The sequence below is a fragment of the Lepus europaeus genome, chromosome 1 (genome assembly GCF_033115175.1).
Source record: "Lepus europaeus isolate LE1 chromosome 1, mLepTim1.pri, whole genome shotgun sequence".
NCBI lineage: Eukaryota > Metazoa > Chordata > Mammalia > Lagomorpha > Leporidae > Lepus > Lepus europaeus.
Window position 1 is genome coordinate 4,770,177 of NC_084827.1, and position 8,914 is coordinate 4,779,090.

The window sequence follows — 8,914 nt, forward strand, 5'->3', positions numbered from 1 at the left end:
CTAAGAGAAAAAATTTCAGGTCTCATTACTGAAATTGATAAGTAAATAAGGTGATAAGTTAGTTAGGTTGGCGTAATCATGCCACATTGCATACATATGCCAAGCATCACACTGTATCCCATAAATATATGTAATTATGATTTGTCAATTAAAAATAAGGAATATATACACAAATGTTTGAATATATCTCCATAGTATATCACATTACTTATAAGGAGCCATATTTATACTATAAATTTTTTTTTAATTTTTAAAATTTTATTTAGGTTATACAAATTTCATGTATTTCATATATGCAGGTTTATGAATGTAGTGATACTTCCCACCCTACACTCCCTCCCACCCACGCTCCAATCCTTCTTCCTCTTCCCTCTCCCATTCCCACTCTTAATTTTTACAAAGATCTACTTTCAGTTCACTTAATGATCGTATAATTAACCCTACACTAAGTAAAAGAGTTCAACAAATAGTATGAAGAAAAAAACACTGTTTCTCAATGGAGGAAGATACTAGGGCTGTAAGCAATCATTGAATTTCAAAATGTCCACTTTACTCCAATACATTACATTTTAGGTATTCAATTAGTTAGATCAGGGGACACTTATGGTATCTGTATTTGGGGACTGACTTATTTTAGTAAGTATAATGGTTTTCAGTTGTGTCTAGTTTGTTGCAAAAGACACATTTCATTTTTTTTTTACAGTTGAGAAGTACAGTACTCCACAGTATAAATTCTTTAAAATGCTGAGTCAAATGGTTTGTGCGTCTGCAAAACAAAGATGTCACTAAACTGCCCTCTCTGGAGGTTGTATCAATATACACTCCCATTGATTATCTAAGAGAATGACTTACCAAGATTCTCTGCCAATGCTGAGTCATCGAAATTTTTGATCTTTGCCATGGTAACAGACAGAAAAAAAAAAAAAAAGACCCACAGTGTAATTTTAACTATCAATTTCTTTATTGTAGTTAAGGTTTCTTGTTATCGGCCAGAGCCGCGCCAATCTCGAACCAGCGCCCATAGGGAATGCTGGCGCTTCACCAGGGCTTTAACCCGCTGTGCCACAGCGCCAGCCCCTACCTCTGCCTTCTTTCAAGAGATCAGTTCCATCTCACACCCTGTGTTGTTCCCCACCCCACCTCCTGTATTCTTCCCCAGGTTTGGAAGCCTGTGGGCCAAACCTGAAGAACCATTATGGGGCCCGGCACTGTGGCACAGTGGGTTAAAGCCCTGGCCTGAAGCGCCAGCATCCCATATGGGCACCACTTCTAGTCCCGGCTGCTCCACTTCCTGTCCAGCTCTCTGCTGTGGCCTGGGAAATCAGTAGAAGATGGCCTAAGGGCTTGGGCCCCTGCACCCTCGTGGGAGACCTGGAGAAGTCCCTGGTTCCTGGCCCAGATTGGCGCAGCTCCGGCCATTGCAGCCATCTGGGGAGTGAACCAGACGTCTCTACCTCTCTCTGTAACTCTGTATTCCAAATAAATAAAATAAATCTTTAAAAAATAATAAAGAACCATTACGGAGAAGCTCATCTCTTCCTACTGCCCCCGACCTGTACTCCAGCCCACCTAAGATATAAAAGGGCCCAGCCTGCTGGGGTCGAGGCCTCTGCCATGTGTTTGGTCTGTGAGTATGATGGCAGTTGGTCAACCTCTGTGGATTTACTTTCTCTGAATAAATTTGGTCTGGCTGCGAGTTTGCATTCTGTCTCCTCTCTGTTCTGCACTCTTTTCCCTAACATTTTGGTGCCCTGTGCGAGGAGGCACCAATCTACACTCTTTTCCTAATAGTATCGCTCTCTTAAAGTTTTTCTAATTGGTATTACAGGTAGCAGGAACGTCTGTACTCCTAGATTTACAGTTTTTCCATAAGTCCCTCAAGTACTTTACTGGTTTCTTTTTAAGAACATTTGAATATTTGGCCCATTTAAAGTTGTTCCAAATGCAAAATCTAAGGTATGGGTCCAACTACATTTTGTTGGAATCTCCCAGTTCTCTCAATACCATCCCGTACTGGTTTGAAATGCAATTCATTTTTAAAGACTTGTTTGTTTGAAAGGCAGAGTCACACATCGTTAGAGGCACAGAGAGAGAGAGAGAGAGAGAGAGAGAGGGAGATCACTCCCCAATGGCCACAAGGCAGGGCTGGGCCAGGCAAAACCTGGACCTCCCTTTGTGTTTTCCCACATGGGTGGCAGGGGCCCAAGCACTTGGGCCATCTTCTGCTGCTTTCCCAGGCACGTTAGCGGGGAGCTGGATTGGAAGCAGAGGAGCCAGGACTCTAACTGGAGCTCATATGGGATGCAAGTGTTGTAGATGACGGCTTAAGCCACTGTGCCACCATGTCAGCCCCAAAATGCAATTCATTTTTAAATGAGTTCTAAGTGATCATTTATTTAATCACTTGTCAATCATTAACTCCAAGTTGCATGATTAAATTTCTACTTGTTGAGGTTTCACATGCAGATGATATGACTGGCTCATATTTGGCTTACATTCACCACTCTTTCTCTCCCTCCTCCAATCCTGTCATGTTGAGTTCCTCTGTTGAGTCCTTTAGCTGCTTTAAATAATTTACTTGCTCCATTGTTTCTTGGTTCAACTGTTCTAATCAATATTTAGGGTTAAATTAAACAAGCAGGAGCTATTGGCCTGAGATTGTCTCAGTATGTTCAGTTCTTGCAAAATGAGCTGCAATCTAACTTAGTGTATGAAAAAACTGAATTTTAACTTAGGAGTCTCTTTTTCCTAAAAGAGCCAGGTGTCAATTACAAGGAGGCAGACTTCAGCCAACCACAGATGTTCCACTGATGAGCCCATCTCTAAATCAGGTAGACACCACCTATTGTCAGCCAAGCTGTTTCTGTATTTAACTTCCCTGTTCTGTCTATAAATACTCAGTGCCCACTTTGTGGAGGAGCTTTGTGAACTTTCTCGGTGAGGAGTGCTTCTCAGCTTTGCATCATTCTTTGCTCCAATGAAATATTCAATTTAATTTGTCTATACAGATTTTCTTTAAACACTAGATATTGGCCGGCGCCGTGGCTTAACAGGCTAATCCTCCGCCTTGCGGCGCCAGCACACCGGGTTCTAGTCCCGGTTGGGGCGCCGGATTCTATCCCGGTTGCCCCTCTTCCAGGCCAGCTCTCTGCTATGGCCCGGGAAGGCAGTGGAGGATGGCCCAAGTCCTTGGGCCCTGCACCCCATGGGAGACCAGGAGAAGCACCTGGCTCCTGGCTTTGGATCAGCGAGATGCAGCGGCCATTGGAGGGTGAACCAACGGCAAAAAGGAAGACCTTTCTCTCTGTCTGTCTCTCTCACTATCCACTCTGCCTGTCAAAAAAAAAAACAAAAAACAAAAAACAAAAAAAACCACTAGATATCCCCTCATCAATATGAATTTAATCACACATAGAAGTGTATATATTTTCGTAGTTGTTCCCACTCTATATTATCCACAAAGCACCCAACTTAATAATAATAGTAATAATAATGCCATATGGAGGTAGGGTATACAGACTTAGACCAATGTCCTATGATAGGTAAAATGTCCCTGATTCCACACTGATATAAATAACAGACTGAGTAAGTAAATAAATGAGAAGAAAGGATAATTCTCCTTTCATAATAATTCCAATTATCTTTTTAAAAAGATTTATTATTTATTTGAAAGGCAGAATTACAGAGAAAGGGAGAGAGAGAGAGAGAGAGAGAGAGAGAGATCTTCCTTCTCAGATGGTTGCAAAAGCCAGGGCTGGACCAGGCCAAAGCCAGGAGCCAAGAGATTCAACAGGGTCTCCCATATGGGTGCTGAGGCCCAAGAACCTGGACCATCCTCAGCTGCTTTCTCAGGCATATTAATGGGGAGCTGGATTAGAAGTGAAGCAGCCAAGACTCGAACCAGCACCCATATGGGATACAGATGTTGCAGGCAGTGGCTTAACCCGCTATGATACAATGCCAGCCCCAAGAGTACCAACAATTAAATGTAGAAGAAATGAAAGAAATAGAAAATCGGGGCTGGAGCTGTGGCGTAACGGGTTAAAACCCTGGCATGAAGCGCCGGCATCCCATATGGGTGCCGGTTCTAGTCCCCGCTGCTCCTCTTCTCATCCAACTCTCTGCTATGGCCTGGGATAGCAGAAGAAGATGGCCCAAGTCCTTGGGCCCCTGCACCCATGTGGGAGACCTGGAAAAAGCTCCTGGCTCCTAGCTTCGGATCAGCATAGCTCCGGCCATTGCGGCCATCTGGGGAGTGAACCAGCGGATGGAAGACCTCTCTCTGTCTCTACCTCTCTCTGTAACTCTGTCTTTCAAATAAATAAAATAAATCTTAAAAAAAAAAAGAAATAGAAAACCACTTGAACCTCACAGTCACAATGGCTGAAGGCAAGATCCACTGATGGATGCTATAATTGTTGGTGAATGTTGAAACCGTGGATTATTTGCAAAGCTATAAACATCTCTTAATTGCTGTGGTGGTTTTAACACATGACCAGCCCTTTCATGTTCTGTCCATCCTCACCCTGCACTGAATGACCCCGAAGAATAGAGTGTGGAAAGGGAGAAATGGTGACTTTGGTGTAGACAAGGAGGTAGTCAGCAAGGAGGAGCTGAGGTCCCCACACCCTCCTTGAAGCCCCACTTGTGCTACTCAAATTCTCCCCTCCCCATCCCCAACTCGACTTCATTCCTCCCTCCCCTGGCATGCAGCATAAAATCACAGTTTTGGAAAAACCATCACTCAGAACCAGCAACAGCCAAAAATAACCAGCATGGCTGCTGACTGCATCCCTGAGATGACCTTTAGTTAATAACAATATCATTATGATAAAATTACCATAGCTGACACTCCTACTCCCATAATGCACCTGATACCATGATGCTTCTGAGATTGGCAAAAGGGGGCGGGCAAAGAAATAGGTGATACTCACATTCCATCCCCAAACCCTGGCTCCTATGAATATGCAATTAAACTCAGCCCCGACAGCACCCCCAATATCTACAGATCTTACACGGAGACGACCTGGAACATTTTTGAGTAGAGCTTACCCTCTAGCATGCCCATACTTTCTCTGGAATGGGTACTTACGCTTTGCATACAAATAAACATTGTTTCTCTGCTAACCTTTGCCAAAGTCTCATCCTTGAATTCCTTGTTGTGAAGGAGAACAAAACCTGGATCCAGCCATCGGATGACATCTTGACCCAGCAACCCCACCACAAGTTGACAGTGGAGAAACTTGACAGTCGTTCCTCCACCTGAACCAAGGGATCAAGTTAACATCACCAGCGACTGCCCTTTGATATGATGCGAGGAGAAGCTCATTCCACCTCTGGGATACTCTTCCTAAAAAGCCATAACTCCAGGGGCCAGCGCTGTGGCGCAGAGGATTAAAGCCCCGGCCTGCAGCGCTGGCATCCCATATGGGCACTGGTTCGAGTCCCAGCTGCTCCACTTCAGATCCAGCTCTCTGCTATGGCCTGGGAAAGCAGTAGAAGACGGCCTAAGTCTGCACTTGTGTGGGAGACCTGGAAGAAGCTCCTGACTTCGGATCTGCTCAGCTCATTTGGGGAATGAACCAGCAGATGGAAGATCCCTCTCTGTCTCTACCTCTCTCTCTAACTCTGTCTTTCAAATAAATAAAATAAATCTTTATGAAAAAAAGCCATAACTCCACCCCAATCCTATGGAACAGCTGACCAATACTTTTCAAAATGTTGGTCAGGTGTCAACAAGAAAAAGTGGAAGGTCAGTTAGACACCAGGTAAGACACAATTCCATATTCCGTATCAGCGTGCCTGGCTCCTGGCTTCTCCACTTGAGGGCACATGGGGAGTGAACCAGCCAATGGGAGCTCGCTCGCTCTCTCTCTTTCTCTCTGTCTCTGCCTTCAAATGAATAAATATGTTATAAAATCATTTGTGAATAAAAAAGAAAAGAAAAATCAAGAAAGCTTCATAGGTAGGAGAAGATTAAAAAATGTCAAGTAAATGCTATGTGGTATCCTGGATTGAGACCTGGACCAGAAAAGGAACATTAACAGAATAAGCCAGTGAAGCCTGAATAAAGTCTGTAATTTAGTTAATAGTAATGGACCGATGTTAATTTCTCAGGTTTCATCTTTACACCACATTTATGTAACACATTCACATTAGGGGGAGCTGAGTGAGAGGTAATCAGAAACTCTGTAATACCTTTACCATGTGACCAAGATGTAGGATTTAGGCAGGGGGAGTGTGGAAGCACAGGAGCAGGAGCAGAGAGAATCAATCAACAAGCTTGAGCTTGTTTTTCAAAAGATGTTCCAGGAAAAGCTTACTTTTCAACACTGTTCTCATGAAGCATCAGACCATCACACACACACAAGCTTCAGAAACTACTTGGAGTCAGAATTTTGAACATACAACATACAAAGATGCACACTGCAAGCACGCAGGGCCCTCTTGTCTCCCCTTTCTACATCCTGGACAAGCCCCAAAGCCTCGCTGTAAAAGGCTTAGCAAACCTCTTCTCGAGAGGCAGTTTCCTTTTTTTTTTTTTTTTTTTTTTTTTTTGACAGGCAGAGTGGACAGTGAGAGAGAGAGAGACAGAAAGGTCTTCCTTTGCCGTTGGTTCACCCTCCAATGGCCGCTGCGGCCGGCGCACCGTGCTGATCCGATGGCAGGAGCCAGGTGCTTCTCCTGGTCTCCCATGTGGGTGCAGGGCCCAAGCACTTGGGCCATCCTCCATTGCACTCCCGGGCCACAGCAGAGAGCTGGCCTGGAAGAGGGGCAACCAGGACAGAATCCGGCGCTCCTACCGGGACTAGAACCCGGAGTGCCGGTGCCGCAAGGCGGAGGATTAGCCCAGTGAGCCGCGGCGCCGGCCTCCTTTTTTTTTTTTTTTTTTGACAGGCAGAGTGGACAGTGAGAGAGAGAAACAGAGAGAAAGGTCTTCCTTTTTCCGTTGGTTCACTCCCCAATGGCCGCTGCGGCTGGTGCACCACGCCGATCTGAAGCCAGGAGCCAGGTGCTTCCTCCTGGTCTCCCATGTGTGTGCAGGGCCCAAGCACTTGGGCCATCTTCCACTGCACTCCAGGGCCACACCAGAGAGCTGGACTGGAAGAGGAACAACTGGGACAGAATCCGGCACCCCGAGCAGGACTAGAACCTGGGGTGCTGGCGCTGCAGGTGGAGGATTAGCCTATTGGGCTGCGGCGCCAGCCCGAGGCAGTTTCCTTTTAAGAGGTTCACCGTCCCACCATCTCCCTTACTTGTCACAGTAAGCTTTCTGCCGATCAACTTAACTGGAAGCTGATGTTTGGTGATGCCAAGAGGGAGACTTACCATATCTGCTAACAACTCTAATGTAGGTCTAAGATTATTTCCAAATATATATGCTTTTAAAAATAAGTGATTAGCTGGGTCTGGTGGTGTGGATCAGGTTAAACCACTGCCTGTGATGCCAGCATCCTATATGAGCACAGATTCCAGTCCTGGCTGCTCCATTTCTGATCCAGCTCCCAGCAAATGCACCTGGGAAGGCAGGAGAAGATGGCCCAAGTCCTTGGGCCCCTATCATCCACATGGAAAACCTGAATTGGGTTCCAGGCTCCTGGCTTCAGCCTGGCCCAGTCACGGCCCTTGTGGCCATTTGGAGAGTGAACCAGCAGATGGAAGACCTCTCTCCTCTCTCTCTCTAACTCTGCCTTTCAAATAAATTCAAAATAAATTTTAAAAAAAGAGTAAGTGATTGGCCTACTTTTAATATTACTGGTTCCTGTGGTTTAAGTATGGTTTGTCTCCACTAAAGCTCATGTTGAGACTTGGTACTCGATGCAACTGTGTTGAGAGGTATGGGGACCTCTAAGAGTGAGTAAATAGGATGAACGCTGTTATCACAATAGTAACTTCCTCCTCTTGCTGGCTGAATTGGTTACTGAGACAACTGGCTTGTTTCACAGTAAACCTGGCACCTCCCCTCTCTCTGATACATCTGCTTGTCTTCTAAAAATGCTTGCTCGGCACTCTTGCATGTACTTGTGCCGTGTGATGCCATCTGCCCTATTTGGACACAGCACAAGGCCCTCCCAAGATGCACTGCTAATCTTGGACTTCAGCCTCCAGAACCGGGAGCCAACTAGCCTCCTTTTGTTACAAATTACCCAGTATCAGGTATTGTGTAATAGGAACAGAAATTGGACTTAGGTTGTAGACAAACTTTCCATATTGTAAGTCCTATTCCATGTGGAACTATTTATTGTCTCCTTGTTTGCTGATGGCCTGGAGTCAATTTTCTGGTGAATACAAGTAAGAAGGAGAATATTATGTGTTTTCAATAAATTTAGTAATGTTAAAGAAAAAACTTGGGGGCTGGCATTGTGGTGTAGCGGGTAAAGCCACCCCCTGTGGCACCAGCATCCCATATGGGCGCTAATTATTCCACTTTCTTTTTTTTTTTATTTTTTTATTTTTGACAGGCAGAGTGGACAGTGAGAGAGAGACAGAGAGAAAGGTCTTCCTTTTGCCGTTGGTTCACCCTCCAATGGTCGCCGCGGTAGCGCGCTGCGGCCGGCGCACCGCGCTGTTCCGATGGCAGGAGCCAGGTGCTTCTCCTGGTCTCCCATGGGGTGCAGGGCCCAAGCACTTGGGCCATCCTCCACTGCACTCCCTGGCCACAGCAGAGAGCTGGCCTGGAAGAAGGGCAACCGGGACAGGATCGGTGCCCCGACCGGGACTAGAACCCGGTGTGCCGGCGCCGCAAGGCGGAGGATTAGCCTACTGAGCCGCGGCGCCGGCCCTAATTACTCCACTTTCGATCCAGCTCCCTGCTAATGCGCCTGGGAAAGTAGCAGAAGATAGCCCAAGTGCTTGGGCTCCTGCATCCTCGTAGGAGATCTGAAAGACACTGACTCCTGGCTTTGGCCTGGCC